Source organism: Martes martes (genome assembly GCF_963455335.1).
Source record: "Martes martes genome assembly, chromosome: 3".
Classification (NCBI taxonomy): Eukaryota; Metazoa; Chordata; class Mammalia; order Carnivora; family Mustelidae; genus Martes; species Martes martes.
In genome coordinates, this window is record NC_137890.1 from 18,540,400 (window position 1) to 18,555,945 (window position 15,546).

Below are 15,546 nucleotides of genomic sequence, written 5' to 3' on the forward strand. Positions count from 1 at the left end.
CCCTTCTGTATTTGTCATCCATTGCCATGATCATGCTGCATAACAAACCACTTCAAAATTCACTATTTCAAAACATTAAGTATGTCAGTGATTTAGGATGAGCTTGGCTGAAAAGTTATTTTGGTTTTGTTTAGATTTACTCAGTTGAACAATTGGGTTGCAGATGAGGTGGTCTAGGATAGTCTCTGTTGGGATGACTGAGGCAGCTCAGCTCTGTTTCGCATATTTTGTTTTCCAGCAAGCTAGCCCAGACATATGCTTATTCAGAAAGTAGAGGGACCAAAGAGAGCAAGAAAAAACCTGCAAGATTTCTTTCAGCGTAGATTTAGAATTAATATACTGTTGCTTCTGCTATACTATTGGCTAAAGTAAGGTATAGGCTAGTCCAGATTAAGGAGTGTGAAAACAGTTTCTGTCTTTTTAGTGAGGCAATAATGAAAATCACTTGGTAAAGGATGTGAATACAGAGAGAATTGAAGAACTGAGCCAGTTATTGTAATCAATTTAATAATAGTCCTAACAGCCATTTATTCACATTACTCACTTGTGCAAAGTATACTTCTTTTCATTTCAAGTTATGCACCTCTATTTACTCCAAATTCACTTTTAAATATGCATCCCCCCTTCCACCCTTGAGTTATTCTCTTCTTGTACTACTTTCTAACATACAGCTAAATGCAACCAGGTAAGTGCATTTAAATCAGCATTTAATTAACTAAATGCAACACAGTATTTTACCTTGTGAAAACTTTTGCCAAGTCCAACAGTTTCTTTCATTAGGTGTATCTTCCATGTTGCCACAAGAGACAGTACTACCAATCGCTTTGCCAGTACAGAATATGAGTTGCCATTTCTCCAGCTTCTCAGAACATTTTCTTTTCCATTTTTACACCTCCTCTAACAGTTTCTACATCATTTTCCTAGCCTCGGCCTCCAACTTCATCTCACATGCCATATATTTCACATTTTTATTATGGAAGCTCCAACTAAAAAGTATGAGGTTCACCATTTCTGGCTAGTTTGAATCTTAGCCTATGTCTGTTAATTTCCAATAAAGGCATCAAAAAATTGCTGAGCGAGTGTTCAACCTAAGTAATTTCTAACCATTAATTCAAATCTGACACTCAATATTGTTTCTTTTAAACTTAAATATATTTATCTTTATCTAGTACAATTTTTTTTCTGGTAAAGATTATTTTTTCAGGGCAATTTCAGGTTTATAAAAAAATCGAGAGGAAGAAGCAAAAATTTCCCAAATACCCCCCTACCCCACTCTTACATAGCCTCCCTCATTATCAACATTTCCCACTGAATTGGTACATTTGTTATACCTGATGAATCTATATTGAAAAATGCAATTACCTAAAGTCCCTAAATTTATCTTAGGGTTCACTCTTGCTATTATGTATTTTATGGGTTGGGACAAATGTATGATGATATACATCTATAATTATACTATCATATAGGATGTTTTCATTGCACTAAAAATCCTTTGTGCTCTATCTATTCATCCTTCTCTCAGCCCCCAATCCTGGAAACCACCGATTTTTTTTTTTTTTTTTTTTTTTTTTTTTTACTGTCTACTAGTTTTGCCTTTTCCAGAATGTTCATATAGTTGGAATTATAAAGTACACAGCCATTTCATATTGGCTTCTTCCACTTAGTAATATGCATTTAAGCCTCCTTCATGTGTTTTCATGCTTGAGAGCTCACATATAAACTTTGGAATGAGTTTGTTGATATTCACAAAGTAAATTGCTGAATTCTGATTGGGACTGCATTGAATCTATAGATTAAATTGGGAAGAGATCTTGACAATATTGAGGCTTCCTACCATGAACATGGAGCGTCTCTTCACTTTAGTTGTTCCTTGATTTCATTCCTTTGAATTTCGTACTTTCACTTATATAGATCTTACACATATTTGTTAAACTTATTCTTAAGTATTTCACTTTTGTCACTAGTCTGGCCAGAGGTCTGTCAATTTTATTGCTTTTCAAAGAATCAGCTTTGATTTCATTGATTTTTCTACTGATTTCCTGTTTTCGATTTTACTGAATTTCTGCTCTAATTCTTATTATTTCTTCTCTTCACTTAGTTTGGACCTAATTTGCCCCTACTTTTCTAATTTCTTAAGGTGTTCAATATAGGTTTTAAAGCATCTAAATTTCCAATGTGGAGATGGACAGAAGTCCATATCCTAATTACATGAAGTCTTAGGACAGGGGCAGAAATGATGAAGGAAGTAACTGGGGAATGCTTAATCCTTTGGTTTTAGGGATCTGGTACTTCCTTCACTTGTTCAACTCAGACAGGTGTTTTAGATAAATGGAAATTACTACATGTTTTCTAAGTACTGTTCTGGAGAGAAGATTCCTGGTACTGAGATTGTACCAGCCTGAGCCTGGAGACTGCTCCTATGCAATTATGGCAGCTGGAGATGTAAGTTATCTGACCTGCTGGGGACTGCTGCTGAGCGTCTCGTGTAATCAAAAGAGACTCAACAGGATTGAGAATAGCAAAGTGATTTTACAATTTTGTTGACTATTTCAAACCCTTTAAGTCGTGTGCCTGCCATTTGTCAGAACTGTTAATCTTTTGTTAATGTATTGTGTATTTGTGTATTTTGTATTATTGATTGCCTTGTTTTTGTTAATACTATAAAAAGCCTCTGAAAACCTTAAGAAAGAGGGCTTGAATCTGTAGTAGACATGTCAAGCAGTTAAGCCTATTTAGTAATGAAACGTTGGGATGGATATCTAGTCAAGATAATGCAGTAAATAAAGACCATGGATGGTGTTTTTAATGTGTAAATTCTGACACTATAAATTATTAGCTGTGTAGCATTTAATAAACTTTATAAACCTCAGTTTCCTCATCTTTAAAAGGAATTATTACAAATACTGCATAAACTCTTTTGTAGGGTGAAATGTAATGTTTATAAAATCCAAAGCACTGAGCTAGCTCCACAACAAATGCTCAAGAGACGTTAACTTCTTCCCTTTCCTTAATTTTCTACACTTATTCTAAGATCTGAGTTTTATTAGCAGATGTTTAAAGACTATTTTAAATCTGGCATGCTTCATATATTATTTGGTTCTTTTTTATATAAAGTCTCAATTATGAAAACTTACTTTTATTATGTTTAGCCTATATGAAAAACTAAGAAATAATTTTCTTGCTGTAAATATGGATAGAAATAAATGCACTTTTAAAATCCCCTTACTATAAATCAAAGTTATTCTCAAACAGTTATTAGTACTGTTTTTCAATTTGAGAAATATATTTACAGGATTTCTACATTTATGGGATAAATAAACTGTTACGAATTCACTCAGATATAATGCTTCCCAAATTGTGGAATTTAGGCTTTTTTGTGGTTGTTGTCAGTATCAAGTCTCTCTTTTTGCTACTAGCAAAATGGTCTATATTATTCTACCTAAAGATGTATAGTTACTGCTGGCAAGGCAAACAGTAGGGAGTACTTTTCAAGACTCTCACGTCCAGATTTGATATGCCAATAGCCAAGGCCCATCCTTGGCAAAAAGGCAAAACTTGTCTCAGTTAGTTCCTTCATGCTTCACTTTGCATTTTTTTTTCAGTAGCAAATCTTTCCTTTTTTTTTCCCCCCTAACGCCTTCATTTTGCTTTATTCTTACTTTCACTGTGAGGTAAATATGTTTACTCAAAACAACAAATCTACTAGGCAATGCACACAAGGAGATATGCCTTTCTTTCCCATGTAAATTTTTTTATTTGTTTTTTGAAAAATGTAACTCTTTCTGGTATTTTGGCCACGTAGGCCATGTACAGCATTGTTCTTTCTTCTAGAATGGAAATAGGTGCCATATTTTCTGTAGTAAATTTTCATACCGGTTCATGGAAATAAACTGCTTTGCGTTTCTGTTTAGCACTTTGGAATTTCAAAACAGCTTATATATTGTATCATCTTAGTAACTCTGTAAGATAGACAAGCTAGATAGCTTTATTCCTCTTGTATAGATAAATAAAGAGCACATCAAAGATTCTAAATGATATATCAAGAATCTAGTAGCTGGAGAATTGGCTGGAAACCCAATCTTGATTTTCTGCAATCCCACCATGCCTCTCTATTAATAACTCAAAGAAACATAAACTGTTGATAGCAGGTAAGTTTGGGATATATGGTTATTTGTATTAATTCTGACATGTCAAATATAAGACTGATTTTTTTCCTACCAATAATTGTAATGAATTGCGTGAGAAGTAAGCTTATAATTCTTGCTTTTGTTATCACATAGTAATTGACAACTGTTAAACTAGATCCAGGTACATCTGCTTAGAATGTACTCTGGTGAGTGAATTTGTTCTGGGTCATGCTGACCAGTGTCAGGCAATTCCAGATGACTAGACATGAATGCATCAGAATTCTGTAATTAGAGTCTGTTATAAACAAACAAACAAAAAGAAGTTGATATGTTCCCTGACCTTTTGATAAATTATTGAGTCCTAAGAATCTAAGTCAGAATCCAGAAGAAATATTTTTCTCAAATAAAAGCATGTGGATCCAAGTCATTTCTTGACAAACTTTCATGGTACATATCCGCAAAAAAGGAACTGCAATTCATTGAACAACTACATGTGCTTGTTCCTTTCAAGCCTGTTGAAGCTGTAAAGTCGACATTATTGGCCCATTTTACAGATGAGAAAATTGAGGCTGAGAGACTAATTATTCGCTGCTGATAATGACAGAGCTCAAATTTGAATAAAGTGCTCCCAAACCAAAGTTCATATTTTTTTCTACTTTCCCACTAACTTCTCTCAAAAAACAAAGTTCTATACTTTCTGTAATCTCAAATATTTGTACAAATCTTATTCTAAACAGGTAATCAACTCTTAAGTAAATTAGGCAACATTTTTATTTATCTAACCAGAAGAGTTTAAGAAAATAGTGAGACAGACTGTAGAATTAAAATATGTTCATTATATTAAAGTGTTGGGACTATATCAGAACAAGCTTTTGCATAGCAAAAGAAATCATCAACAAAATAAAAAGGCAACCTACTGAATGGGAGAAAATATTTGCAATGATATGCCTAATAAGGGGTTAACATCCAAAATATATAAAGAACTTAAACAACTCAAAACCCAAACCAAATAATCCAATTTAAAAATGGGCAGAGGACCTGTATAAACATTTTTCCAAAGAAGACATACAGATGGCCAACAGAAATATGAAAAGGTGCTCAATATCACTAGTCATCAGGGAAGTGTAAATTAAAACCATAATAAGATATCACTTTACAGGGGCGCCTGGGTGGGTCAGTGGTTTAGGGCCTCTGCCTTCGGCTCAGGTCATGATCCCAGGGTCTGGGATCGAGCCCTGCATCGGGCTCTCCACTCATTGGGGAGCCTGCTTCTTCCTCTCTCTCTGCCTGCCTCTCTGCCTACTTGTGATCTCTGTCTGTCAAATAAATAAATAAAATCTTTAAAAAAAAAAAAAAGATATCACTTTACAACTATTAGGATGGCCAAAATCAGAAACACAAGAAACAAGTTTTGGTGAGAATGTGGAGAAAAGGAACCCTACCCTCATGTCCTGTTGGTAGGAATTCAAACTGGGGAAGCCATTGTGGAAATCAGTATGGAGGCTCTTCAAAAAATTAGAAATAGAATTACCATATGGTTCAGTGAATCCACTACTGGGTATTTACCAAAGAAAACAAAAACACTAATTTGAAAAGAGATATGCAGTCTTATTTATAATAAGACTGTTTACTGCAGCCTTATTTATAATAGCTCAGATACAGAAGCAGCCCAAGTGTTCATCAATAGATGAATGGATAAAGAAGATGGATACATATGTACAAAATGAAATATTACTCGCCATTAAGAAAGAATGAAATCTTCCCATTTGCAACAACGTGGTAAAGAGGAAAAGTACCCAGAGCAGGCCCAGGCCAGGGGGCCCCAGAAGATGGAAAGTTACTAACAATAAGCTAGAGATAATGAGAAGCCCTACTGGGAGCAAGAGATAACCAGCCCTTTCTGCTTCTGTAAACAGGCTTCCCGCCACAGGCTCCCTGCACTACTGTTCCCGCCTAAAGCAGCCCTGCTCCCCCAGTTTAAACCACCAACCAGCAGTCAGCATAGCCCTTGGAACCTGACTGCCTGCAGTCCCCTATAAAAGCCCTATAACCTCACTGCCCAGGGGCCGAGAATATCCAGCATGAGCTCATCTGGGTCTGCTGGAGGAAAATAAATCCGAGTTCTTCTACATCTCTGAGTGTCACTTGGTCTCTCGCCAGCCTGATTTTTATTTTTCTGTAACAATGGGAGGACCTAGAGGATGTAATGCTAAGTGAAATAAATCAGCCAGAGAAAGACAAATAGCACACGATTTCATTCATATGTGGAGTTGAAGAAATAAAATAAATGAACAAAACTGGAAAAAAAGTGACAGACAAAAAAACCAAACTCTTAAATACAGAGAATAAACTGGTGGCTGCCAGAGGTGAGGCTGGTGGAGGGATGGGTGAAACAGAAAAAGGAGATAAAGGGTGAACTTATCTTGAGGACCACTGAGACATGTATAGAATTGTGGAATCATTGTATTGTATACCTGAAACTAACGTAATGCTGTATATTAACTATACTTCAATAAAAATATTGTCATTAAACCATTTTGATAATATTGGACTATATTAAATAATTGCACATAATTTAAATCTCATACCTAATGTAAGTTTGATGTGGAGGTAAGGCATGCCTCTGATATGCTGCAGAAGTTATCCCTGGAGTATAAAAAATTATTCGTACAGAAGAGGGAGCTCAGCATGGTTAGTGAAGATTTGCTGGCATAAAAATTTAGAAGTCATTGACCTGTGTAGCTACACGTGAAATAGACAGATTTAATATTCAAAAGATTTACGTGTTCTACTTACAAATTTAAAATTTTAATTACCATGGCTCATGATAAAAAGTTTCCTTAATACAATATTTTTTAAAACTACACATTTTTTTCCCCAGAAAAAAAGTCTGTATGATTAATTACATGCAACACCCCTAAGAGATCCTCAGTACTTTGCTTTAGCAAAGTTTCTGTTAAAAAACAACAATAATAATATATATGTAGTAACTCATTAAGGATTCATTTGAATTTTGTTTTGCATTTTAAATACTGTATGGTAAATTCTATTTTTGACAGCAGTGAAATGATTTAGTTTGGAGTGGGCTCTTGGTCATGCTGAAGGACTGTAATAAATCAGTTCCATGAAAAAAAATTGAGTGTACGTCACTATATTAGCTCTAGGCCATTCAAAAGCAGCTAAGCCTTTGTTTTACCTCAAAAGGAATGTTTAATTCATTAAAACACGTAGAAAAAACATGATTATGCTTTTTCTTGGTATTTTACTTGAAGATTAATCTTTTGTTCACCACTGGATCTGTACAAAACAAATTTATTTGAAAGGAATTAACTGTCACGCAGTGTGTGGGTCTTAGTTTTCTTAAAGTGAATAGGAAATGTCTGGGACCTAAACAGTATTTCAGTTTGAGGGTAATGTGTTTTCTGGTTTCTACCCTGTCAGATTCTCACCCTAGTCTCCAGGGAGGCGAGAAGAGATTGCCTATTTGACATATTTTGCCTACAGCAAGTCCTGAAACTACGATTTATATTATTCATTTGACCGAATGCTGACTTCCATAGATTTGCCATGGGTGAGAATACAACCCACTTCCTTAAAAAACTCGACACCTTTCTTTTACAAATGAAGTTGTATTTTGTATGAAATAATGAAGGAAAAAAAGAATTAGGGAATGTTAAAAACAATTTTTTTTGTATGTTAAACTAGGTAAAATTGGACTTTTAAAGTTTTTAGTTTTTTTTAACTAATTTAAGAGGTACTGGAAAATTTAGAACTCTGAACATTTCTTTTTGGCCACAGATTTTAAAAAACATCACGTATAGAGAAAAGTAAGTTATAAATCCTGAGATCTTTTGTTTTTTCAATATCTGCATTACAACAGAAAAATATAAAGTATAAATAGTCTGATGAAGTAAGTGAAATACGACTTATCTCTTCTGCCCCCAGATTAGTTTTCACTAATAAAAATCGTCTTAAGTTGCTGATTGTTCCTATAGAGATGAATTATCCATAGACTCAGTTAATAAAGATTAATTATGATATTAAAATCTTCAGAGATTAATTAAAAATTCATAATCACATTTTGCTATATGGGGAAGCTTTTAAAAATTGGGAAAAATACATAATTATATTCCAACATAAAATTATATTATTTATATATAATTATAGTCCAGACATAAAGTTTTTGTTCTTCAAATCCAGGGATAAAATAGTAGAAAAGTTCTGAGATCAGGAAAAAGTTCCCACTCTAGAATTAGGTGACAAAGACAAAATGAGTATATCTGTGGTATTGATGGGAATTAACTTTACATCATTCATTCTCTAGGGCCTAATCACTATTTAAAAAATTTTCTATAATGATTACGACAACTATAATTAGTCTTTACAACGAGAAAGGTCCCCATGATAATCTCTCCAAACACCTCCCAAACCAGTGTCTTGACCTGAATTCCCCGTATCTGTTAATATCATTAATAGATGAGCCAGGCTTGCCATACTGGAATATCTCTTATACCAGCTCTTATGTTATATCTCTATCTTCCATAAAATGCCAATTTATAACTATTACACAATCATAATGCCTTCTTAATCCACCTTGTTTTTCCCAAATTCCATTGCTAGTGTCTATATGAAATCGGATAATTCACACTTTTCTAATACGGAAAATAAATTTCTTCCACCTTTCAGAATTTAATATCTCACTTCCACCATCTCCAAACACCCAAATATCAACTCAATCTGAGCTTAAGAATTAAACCTTTCCTGATGTAGAGCAAAAATAAATAGCTACTTGCTGAATTTGTTTTAATGGACCATCAGAGTCAACTGAGAAATAATTAGTGGAAAGGATTTTTGCACAGCACTGAGAAAGGAGAAAAAAAAGTGTTTGAAGAAGCAAGAAGGAAGGAAAAAACATTTGAATGAGGAAGTCATGTCATGGTCTAAAAAGGAGTTTAGAGGATGAGGGAGAAGACAAGACTCAGAACTTTCAAGAAGGGAGAGGGCTAATATTTGCCTGTTGGGTAGATTTGGAAAAGGACTATTCTGAGGGCTATTGCGGACATGCCCAGGTACAAGATCTGGCCTCCTGTACTGTGTCTCACTTGGCCTCATCCAGGTTATATGCTAGTGTTTTTACTGGATGGGCTTCTCCTTTCATCCAGCCACTGGACAACTATCCAGGAGGAGTGATGCTACGCTGTGTCATTGGACTTTGGTCTTCATTTCATAACACCCAGAACACTATTAGGATCAATAAAGGGCTGAGCTTCTTGCCCAGTTCTAACTTCCATATATGCTTGGGAAATAGCTGAACTTAATAAACTCTAGAGACACCCACAGCTCAATGGTGCTTAATGATAGAGACTTGTAGCTCTTAGAGACAGCTTTGCTCATCTCTGATTTATCATCTTTTTCTTTTCCCATTGTTAAAGGATAAATTTATTTATATATATAAAATCATATATAAAATATATTTATATGTAAAATATAAAAATAATGAATATATATATGCCAAACATTGACTCCCATAAAAAATATAAAATGAACACGTTAATGATTTAACTCAAGAATTTAGAAGTATCCAGTTAGATGTTACAACCATTTCAAAAGATGATTCAAAGAGCATAGACATATAGGCCATGAAATGATTTTAAAGACTGAAGTAAAACTGATTCTCTTCCACAGGGATAGGGGAGGTAGGGTTAGGAAGGAGAAATGAAACATCCCTCCATTAGACAGAATTTATTTGCATGCTAACAGACAAGAGCTATTTGCAGTGCTATCAGTTATCTACAACTTGGAGTTGTCAAATAGCTCAAAAGACCATGAAAAATGCCAATCCCTTAGGTTCAGAAACTGGAAGGATGGATGTTCTTTAGATCAGAGGTTAGCAAACGTTTTCTATGAAGGACCAGATATTAGGCTTTATGGGCCACACACACTCTTCGTCGTTTATTCATCCCATTTTTTTGTTTTGTGTTGTTTCATTTTATAACTTTTTTAAAAAATATAAAAGTTATTCACAGCTCAAATGCTGTGTAAAAATAGGTTATTGTCCCGATTTGTCCCATGGGCCCTAGTCATCCAGTAACTTTTTTGGGTCCATTTCAAAGTCTTTCACAGTTTTTTTTTTTTTTTTTTTGACAGCATTTGGACACATCTTTCATTTTGTTGCAGAATAATTCTTTTAAGATACTAATCTGGTCAAAGACTCCTTCTTCTCAAAGGATTTCAATAGGTCCTTGCAGAATTAATTAAATGCAAACTTCCCAGACCTGGCGTTCAGGACTCCAATCACATGTTTGACTACTGCAGATTTATTTCCCCAGCTCTTTCCATGTACGAACTACTTTTCTTACTTAAATATGCCCCATTTTCTCACTTCTGTAAATTGTCTCATATTTAAACTATTATACAAAATCCTTCCCCTTTCGAAATCCTAGTCTTCCTTAAAAGGTCAATTTCAAAAGCTGTTGGTTCAGTAATGTCCTCCTCAACCTTTATCCAGGGAGAATATTCTTGTTTGAGCCCTCCTAACATTAGCGTCATTATTTATATTCTTCACACTAATCTTCCTAATATTAAATCATCTTTACCTATATTACTTACCTGTCTCTGTTTGTGCTGCTATAGCAGAACTACCTTAGAATATGTCTTATAAATTACACAAATTTATTTTTTACAGTTCTGAAGGCTAAAAAGTCCAAAATCAAGGCACGCAATCAAGGCAGATTTGGTGTCTGGTAAGGTCCCACTTCCTCTCTTGTAAGACAGCTGATTTTTCACTATGATGTCACATAGTGAAAGGGGAAAGGAACTCTGTATGGTCTCTTTCATAATGGCACTAATCCCATTATGAGGGTTCTGCCCTCATGACCTCACAGACCTCCCAAAGGCCCACCTCCAAATACTATCACACTGGGGATTAGGTTTCAACATATGAATTGTAGGGGGATACATTCAGTCTGTAGTACATCCCATTCAACAGTGTATTTTTTCTAGGCCTTTCAAAGATTAGGTCCTCAATAAATTTTTGTTGTATTCCATCATTTGTTTCTTTTCTTGTTCTTGTGTAATTTTCAATTTGCTGAGATAAGACTTTTTATTGACTTACTGAAATAACTTAACAGTGTTTATTCCCTTTATACCATTAGCCAGTCTGATATCTACGGGAAATCACTTAACATTCTTATTTTAGTTACCTAATGCCGCATACCAAATTTTCCTAAAGCTTATTAGTTTAGAAATAAAAACACACTTATGACTGAAATGGTTTCCATGCATGAAACCTCTGTGTATTACTTCGCTGAGTTCTTTGGGTCACAGTCCCTCATAGTATTTCAATCAAGATGATTCCAGAGCTGTGTCATCTCAAAGTTCAAATGGGGAAAGATCCCCTACAAAGTTTACTCACGTGTTTTGGCAGGATTGGGTTTCCCATGGATTGCTGGACTGGGGGCCTCATTTTTTCACTGGCTATTGATCAGAAGCATCCTTCCATTCCTTGTGGCTCCTCCATAGGCCAGCTCAAAATATGGTGGCTGCTTCATCAGAGTGAGCCAGTAAGAAGAGCCAAGGGGAGAAAGAGAAGAGGAGAGAGAGAGAAAGAAGTCAAGTTTTTTTATGACCTAATCTCAGAAGTGACATTCAACTATTTCTGTTGTATGCCAGTTGAGGGGCACAGCTCTAGGTTCAGCCCATAGTCAAAAGGAGAGAATTACCCAAGGGTATGAATATTAGGAGGTGGGATCACTGGGGGCCATTTGGAATCAGCCTGCTACAATTCTCTAAACTTCACTTTTCAAACCACTGATGATGGTTTGAAAGATGATGATGACGATAATGTTGAATCTACCAAATTTAGAACTGTAAGATTAAAAGGCTATTATAAATTAAAAATGCTGTGGAGTGAGAACAGTGGTCTCTAAATATAAGAAGACCATGGGAAACCTTCTGTCAAACAAAGAAGAAATTGTCAGACTGACATATTTAAAGAAAAAAATCAGAATTAATCTTCAGTAAAAATTACTGTTTACCGAAAATGATTAAATCTGCCTATATATGTTCCCCTCTATTATCTAGGCATCCAGATTTTGGGAATCCACATTCTTCTCATCTTATTATAGTGTCATACATTTAAAATAGACATACTTGCATTTTAAAAGAGACTTCAGAAAGAGAAAGTAATCTTATGACAAAGGAAAGGTTCTCAGGCACTCATGAAAGTCTCTAATTTTGGAAGATCTCTTTCCTAGAAATCTTGAAAGCGAATGTTTACTCTGCCTACATATATATTAGAGCCCTGTGAAGTTATCTTTAAAACGTCTGGTTAACCTGGTTTAATGGCCATTGTTTCGACTCTTACTGCTACAAAAATTATTGCAACTGCAGTATATCAGTGTTCCAGTAGATGGCAAGAGCATACTATGCACCAAACAGAAGTGAGTTTTAAACCGTGTATGTTGAAGGCATGAACAAATGGTGTCAACCTGTTTTAAAAATCTGCCTTTGTTGTGTTTGGGACACCATGAATGTAAAGGGAATTGTAGCATTCCATCACAGACACCTCTAATTCAGACAGGGTTTGCTGATACCCTACAGAATTAAGGGGGAAAAAAAAAAGGTTCACAGAAACAAGTGATCTCATGCAGAATTAAGTTATGCCTGTGTGTTAATCTTATAGTCAATTCAATTAGGCTTCTTTTTTTCTTTTTTCTTTTTGGTTTTATTTTAATAAAACAGAGTGGATATAATATGGAAATGATTTTAATTAAAAGAAAGGCATATGGCACTTTGTAATTATAAACCATGAAGACCAGTTGTTTAGATAGTGGTGTTCTGCAATGGAAGTTAAAAGACACAGAAAGACATAAGACATTTATATTCAATTGCCATTTTTCAGTTATATGATACCAGCATTTCCCAAAGAATGTACATATTATTGCACATATTGTAATTTAGAAAGCATGTATGCTTAACGATTTCGCTGCTCTTCTTGCCTATTTATGTTCTTGTTAATTTGACAATACTGTAATTTAAGCCAAGAATATTATGCAGTGATGTGATTGTAAGTGCTGAGAAATAAGGGTGGTGACATTTATATTCATGCAACATAAACATAAATTAGGCAAAATTCAGCTTTTTCCCCCCGGCATTGAAGCTATATAGAAAGGATGCACACAACAAATTTCAGCAAGGTAAATCTTAATTCTCTTTTTGTTTTCATTACATAAAACAGAACGTATTCCCACTAAAAAAAATTCCTATTATACATGTTGATAATAATGCCCAGTGTTCCATTGCTTTGTCCTTCTGGCCTCAGCGGAACATTATGTCCAGCTTTTTCTATGAGGCACCCTATACTTGGTAGGGGGCTCCTATTGGGGAAAAGCCACTTCTAGCCCCTCTAGGTATGAGAAAATCTGCTGGTGATGCTTTGCAGCAGGCAGATGGGTAGGATTTTGGTTGGCACTAGCTCAGGCTGTCAAATCTGAGAGCTGAAGCAGTACCATAAAGGGAAATGAATACTGGGGTTCATGTCTGGAAAATTAGTGCAAGACTGGATGAGCTGAGAGATTGATTGGGCAGTTCAGGAATTAGTTTTTGAATAAAGGCTGTATGCCTGGGTACTTTTTCAGTGTAGTGTTTTAGAAGACTTTCCGTTTAAAGGCACTAACTAAAAGAGCATTATATCGATGCCTTTAAGGACTGTCAATCTACAAAGTCCTCACTGACTGTTTCTTGAGTTTTGCTGATAACTGAGACCCAATTAGATTGTAAATGGGATCTAGATTACTTTTTGCTTAATACATTATCTTACATATGCTTAGAGTAAGGCTTTGTTGGCATTTTTCTATCCACTGTAGACATTTTTCAGGACAACCCATTTGACTGGGCATTTTATTATATTAAAGTACTTGGATCTGAAATAATATTTTAGAGCATTTATTGTGTCTTCTGTATTAAGACAAATCTATTTTAGCACTGTCCTTGTAATATTCATTGTTCCCTTTTCTTTCTCCTGAAGAAGTTGGTTTCCTTTTATAGATCTTAGCCTTTAATTTTTATTTATCCAGATTTTAATTCCATTGAGATTTTTAAGTAGCCATGGAAATAGTTTTATCAAGGTTTTCTCAATAACATAAAGTATGAATACCCATCCATTTCTTTTTTATATGCATATTTCCCTTTATTCCAGATACTGTATTAAATCAATTTCCCAAATGCATAAGTGTGTATCACAACACAAATTAGCTTAAAATAACATATCTTGAGAATGAGAATCTTGAGAAATTCAACAAAAGGAAAAATCAGGTTTGAAGACCTGATGACCTGGTAGTCAAAATGGTATTAGAGAACTTACCTATATGGCTTTCACACCTGACATTATTAGAAAAGACAGCTGTATCATTAATTTTGATTTACCAAATTTGATATGGAAGAAAGTGTTAAGGTCCATATTCACATCAATTTCAATGAAATAGTTATAATTTGTTTTCTTTGTTGAAGACAGCATTTAGGCAGAGAAGTTCTTTAATGCTTGTTTCTGTGTCCTGGCCTCAATCTAACTGTGAATACTTTTTATCTTGTTTTTTTAGAGCTTCTGACTACCAAGTTCTGATATTGGTTCTTACCTCCATGTCCTTTTGTTTCTTTTTTTGTTTCTATAGTGACATAATCACTTGGATATTTGATTTTTAAAAAGCTTTGGGTGACTTTTTTTTTTTCCTAGATTTATTTATTTGACAGATAGAGATCACAAGCACGGAGAGAGGCAGGCAGAGAGAGAGGAAGGGAAGCAGGCTCCCTGCTGAGCGGAGGGCCCCACGTGGGGCCCGATCCCAGGACCCTGGGATCATGACCCGAGCCGAAGGCAGAGGCTTTAACTCACTGAGCCACCCAGGCGCCCCGACTTTTTTTTTTTTTTTAAACTTACATAATTTCTACTTTTTTCCAGTTATCAGGGTTTTATGGTCTTGGCCCATCTTACTTATGCCTTAGCTTCCTCCTATCTCAGAAATACAAGTACTACCGACACATAATTCCAAAACACGGTGTTATAGTCTTTTACCTTCATTTTTAAAAAAAGATTTATTTCCTTATTACTTGAGGGGGGGGGCAGAAGGAGACAGAGAGAATCTCAAGCAGACTCCCCATTAAGTACAGAGCCTGACAAAGGGCTCAATCTCATGATCATGAGATCATGATCAGAGCTGAAATCAAGAGTCAGATGCTTAACCAACTGAACTACCAAGGCACCCCTACCTTCATTTGTTTCTAAAGGATTTATTGAAAAACCATCCATTATTTCTCTGGCACTCATTTTAGCTTCGTTTTCAATTTCTGAATGCCAAGCTCCTCTTTCTTTAATTATTTTATAGAATTTTATTCAATAATTTTACGAATATTTACTGAATAG